This window comes from Arvicola amphibius, chromosome 2, assembly GCF_903992535.2.
Source record: "Arvicola amphibius chromosome 2, mArvAmp1.2, whole genome shotgun sequence".
Classification (NCBI taxonomy): domain Eukaryota; kingdom Metazoa; phylum Chordata; class Mammalia; order Rodentia; family Cricetidae; genus Arvicola; species Arvicola amphibius.
Window position 1 is genome coordinate 144993786 of NC_052048.2, and position 5184 is coordinate 144998969.

The window sequence follows — 5184 nt, forward strand, 5'->3', positions numbered from 1 at the left end:
ATGTGAGCTTAAAGAGAATGAGCAGGTCAGAGACTGACATGCTACAACCAAGCAGCAATAGAATAGCACAGTACCTGTATGGTCCTTTAAAAGCAGTCCGAGATACTAACAAAAAATAGTTCCGATAGATTGAATTTAAAAAAAAAAAACCCACAAGAATTAACCTATTGGAATTAAAAACTGCAAAGGCTGAAGGTTACAAAGTTATTAATAATTATATTTCTGGCTCTCTGCTCCTCCCTGTTCTAGAGACAGCCGCTTCTTTTCATGCAGTGCCAGCCTCGTTCCAGAGACACGATGGTGAAGGTCGGAGTGAACGGATGTGGCCGTATTGGGCGCCTGGTTACCAGGGCTGCCTTCACTTCTGGCAAAGTGGACGTTGTTGCCATCAATGACCCTTTCATCGACCTCAACTACATGGTCTACATGTCCCAGTATGACTCCACCCACGGCAAGTTCAAAGGCACAGTCAAGGCTGAGAACGGGAAGCTCGTCATCAACGGGAAGGCCATCACCATCTTCCAGGAGCGAGATCCCACAAACATCAAATGGGGTGATGCCGGCGCCAAGTATGTTGTGGAGTCGACCGGTGTCTTCACCACCATGGAGAAGGCTGGGGCCTACTTGAAGGGTGGGGCCAAAAGGGTCATCATCTCCGCCCCTTCTGCAGATGCCCCCATGTTTGTGATGGGTGTGAACCATGACAAGTATGACAATTCCCTCAAGATTGTCAGCAATGCTTCCTGCACCACCAACTGCTTGGCCCCCTTGGCCAAGGTCATCCATGACAATTTTGGCATTGTGGAAAGGCTCATGACCACAGTCCATGCCATCACGGCCACCCAGAAGACTGTGGATGGCCCCTCTGGGAAGCTGTGGTGAGACGGCCGTGGCGCTGCCCAGAACATCATCCCTGCATCCACTGGCGCTGCCAAGGCTGTGGGCAAAGTCATCCCAGAGCTGAACGGGAAGCTCATGGGCATGGCCTTCTGTGTTCCTACCCCCAATGTGTCCGTCGTGGATCTGACATGCCGCCTGGAGAAAGCCGCCAAGTATGATGACATCAAGAAGGTGGTGAAGCAGGCATCTGAGGGCCCACTAAAGGGCATCCTGGGCTACACTGAGGACCAGGTTGTCTCCTGTGACTTTAACAGTGACTCCCACTCCTCCACCTTCAATGCTGGGGCTGGCATTGCTCTCAATGACAACTTTGTGAAGCTCATTTCCTGGTACGACAATGAATTTGGCTACAGCAACAGAGTGGTGGACCTCATGGCCTACATGGCCTCCAAGGAGTAAGAAGCCTGCCTGCCCTGACCACCCATCCCAGCAAGGACACAGCAAGAGAGAGGCCCTCGGCTGCTGAGCAGTCCCTGTCCTAACTCAACCCTTGACACTGAGCATCTCCCTCACAGTTTCCATCCCAGACCCCCAGAATAGCAGGAGGGGCTTAGGGAGCCCTACTCTTTTGAATACCATCAATAAAGTTCATTGCACCCCTAAAAATTATATTTCTACTGAATACCATTATACAATTAGAATTATAATTTAATAATTTACCAGTAGCATAGTAATTCCCAATTGTAAGAGATGTGAGTGATGAGGTCGCTGAACTAAGAATTTCAGAACCTCATGGAAATAAATGAAAAATGACTTTCATATCTCAAGGCCCTGGACCTGCCCAGACTAACTGTATTCATGAACTGGAAGACACATTATTGTGAAAGTAGGCTCAGTGCAAGTCAAATAAAAATATTCCCAGCAATATTTTATAGAAACTGATAGGTATTATAAAATATACATGAAAATGAGAAAACCCAAGATAGTGAAGTGAATTTTGAACTAAACTAGTTGGGGGATGATTTTTCCCGTTATCACGAAAAGTCATCATAATCTGAAGTGCTAAGATGCATGCATGTAGGGCTGTGTGTGTGTGTGTGTGTGTGTGTGTGTCAGTTGGCTGTGTCATTTTCCATATCATTTTTCATATTTTATTTCTGCCCTAATTGTCATTCATTTCTCATCCCAGGCTAATGCCACAAAACAATTTGCACTGTGTGATTTAAATGATGTAAGCTAATTTTCTCAGAGTTCTGGGGCTGAAATCCAAGATCAAGGCAATAGCATGTCAGGATAAGTGACCTTCCTGGGATCTCTTCCCATAGGATCACCAGTCCTAACAGATGGGGCATTACTCTTATGTTTAACCTTGACTCTTCTTTAAAGAACTTATCTTCAAATGCACCCACTCCTGGGATAGGAGTTTAACACATGAATAAAGGTTTATTAAAACACATAGCCCATATAATTTCTCTCCTTTCTTAGAATTTACAAGTTTATGTTTATACACTAAATTTTAATTTCTCATAGGTGAACATAAAGCTAAATATTTCCATTATGTTGCCACAAACACCTTTTCTCAATAATTTTTCATATGTACATTTATTCTTTGATTCTAAATTTGTATTTCTCTGTGAAATAATAATTGGTCAGCAGGGTCCCATCTCTTTTGTCTGTGTGGGTGCAACAATGCAATTTACTAAGTATTATATTTAAGAATCATACTTTATAAACTGGACCATACAACTGTACTGCCTGGATCAAAATAAGAGCTCTAATAATTACTAGTCCCTTGACAGTAGACAAATTATACATGTACTTAAATTTCCTCAACTCAAAAATAGGAAAAGTAAAGTTGTTGGTTTGGGGTGTGTGTGTGTGTGAGGAAACGAGAGAGAGAGACAGAGACAGAGAGACAGAGAGACAGAGGGAGATGGAAAGAGAGATGTAACATGAAGGGGGCTTATTTGTTGGGGTTTCTGTCCCGCCCAGTACCCCACAGCCGCAAGCCCCCCAAAAATTACACAGCGATCTCTATATGTTATAAGCTGATTGGCCCATTAGGTCAGGCTACTTATTAGCTACTGTAGCTATATTAACCATTGTTCTTACTATGTTAGCCATTGTGGCTCAGTACCTTTTTCAGTGGGGTAGATCACATCCTGCTGCTTAGGTGGTCTGGGCAGGAGTGGGGGGCAATCAGCTTCCTCCCTTTCCAGAATTTTCCTGTTCTCATTGTATCATTTCTACTTCCTGTCTGATTTTTCTGCCTATACTTCCTGCCTGGCCAATCAGCGTTTATTTAAAAACATGATCGACAGAATACAGACATTCTCCTGCACCAGAGAGAACACCTTTGTGTGTGGCATTTCCATTTATGATGGCTATTCTTGTCATTTTGACTACATTCGGGATTAACTAAAATCAAATATGGAGGATATGGAAGCATACCTGTGAGGGACTTTTTTTTTTTTTTTTTTTTTAACTTAATTTGAAGTAGATCCACTTCTACGTGGACTTTGAGGCGGGACCTGATATGCAGCCTTATCAGAATCAAGTACAGTTTTTTGTTTTTTATTAGGTAAATGACTCCTTAACTGGCCTAGAGTCTAGACCTTAAAAAAATCAATGTATACAATTCATCGATCATACAGTTCATCTCAGTTCAAATAATCTATACAATGCCTTTCACAATGAAATGCTGAACTGCAACATAAAAGTAGGCATGAGCCACCTTGCCGTAACTCTTAAGTATATATGTGAAAGTGTACGTGGCTGTGCAGGGGCAAGCCACTGCGTCTGCAGTCGTGGCTCTTCACAGGAGGCAGGACTGGAAAGGCAGGCTGCCACGTCCTTCCCTCCATCATGGTTTTCTCCTCTGTTGGCATACGCATTTGTCTAATAATTTGGTATTCCCTGTCTCATTCTGAGGACTATTTTTCAGGCCATGGCTCTTTCCTGAAGTTCTGCTTACTTTAATAAATTGATAAACTGAAACCCATCAAGACTGGCAATTTTGGGTCAGCATATTTTGAAGGCATCTTGGGAATTCTTTGGGAATAAGAAGAGAAGGACAACTGAATGAAATGCATCTCTGGGTATGCTGAACGGTTTCGAGAAGAGTGCTTTTGGAGACTTACAATTATCTGAATTCTCTTCTTTTTTTGTTTGTTGGATTTCATTAAAGTTTAAATTATATAAAAGAAACAAACTCTTTTGCAACTTTGGCTGACTGCCTGGATCTGTGTTAAATTGGGTCTTATAAATATTCCATGAAGTTCTGTGTAATGGACTTGCTTTCTCCTGCAGCAAGCCTGTATAGATGGCATTTTAAATATTTATGCTATTTTTGCAAAACTTGATGAAAAATTATTTCAGGCATTAATAGTTTTATTAATAAATTACTCAGCACCAAAACAATACATTATTTAGAAAAAACCGTGGAACCAATCAATCTGCTGTTTCTTTTGGCACTTGGCAAAGGTATTGCTAGACTGTAGAACTCAATTCAGCAGAGCATCCTAATGGGAGGACTTAGAAATGCCCAGAGCAAAAGTACTTGCATTTGTCCCCAGTAAGGAGGCACGACTGTAGAACAACGCTGTTGGCCTCATGTGAAGAACTAAGTTCACTCTCACAGTCATACTGGACCTTACATCCTAGATAATTCTCCATGTTACCTGACTGTACTAATCACTGTAATTCAGAGAACATGCATGACTAGTGATAAAAGCGCTCAAATTACACAAGAGTCTATAACGTAGCACATTGGAAACACCAAAACATGAAGTCAATCATTTGTACTTCAGAAGAGTTTCTTTGGGAAAGGTTTTTAATATCAAGATGATCCTTACCATGGGAAGAGGTTCATATTTAATTCATTATAACTCTATAGCTCTATAACAGTGTTAGTTTTCTATAGTTATAGCAATTATAGAATGAATCTATATAAGTACATAAATATATATGCTTATATATGTATATATGATTTATTAGAAAGTTTACAGTCTACACTACAACTAATCCAAGATATCTTGCTTGAATGGAAATCCAGCAGTTTCTTGATCCAGATCAGCTGGATATCTCAGCTTGTCTTCAGTGTACACTGGATCCTGAAGAAGTAGGCCCTAATGCCAGTGAAAGAATGGGACTTACTGGCAAGGCAAAAGCAAGAAGGTAAAGACAAAAACTTCCTTCTTCCATATCATTATATAATCTTTCAGCAGAAAGCATGACCCAGATTAGAGGTGGGTGTTCCCAACTTAATATCTGAATATCCCTCTCATGATACCCATTGCTCCCAATTTACTCAGGAGATCTTAGTTTTTTTTTTTTTACTTCCTA

At 41.3% G+C, this 5184-nt stretch overlaps 1 pseudogene; it reads left to right on the top strand.

The window, feature by feature from the left end:
- Positions 1-244: 244 nt before the first annotated feature.
- LOC119806692 lies at positions 245-1299 on the top strand (annotated as a pseudogene).
- The last annotated feature ends 3885 nt before the right edge of the window (positions 1300-5184 follow it).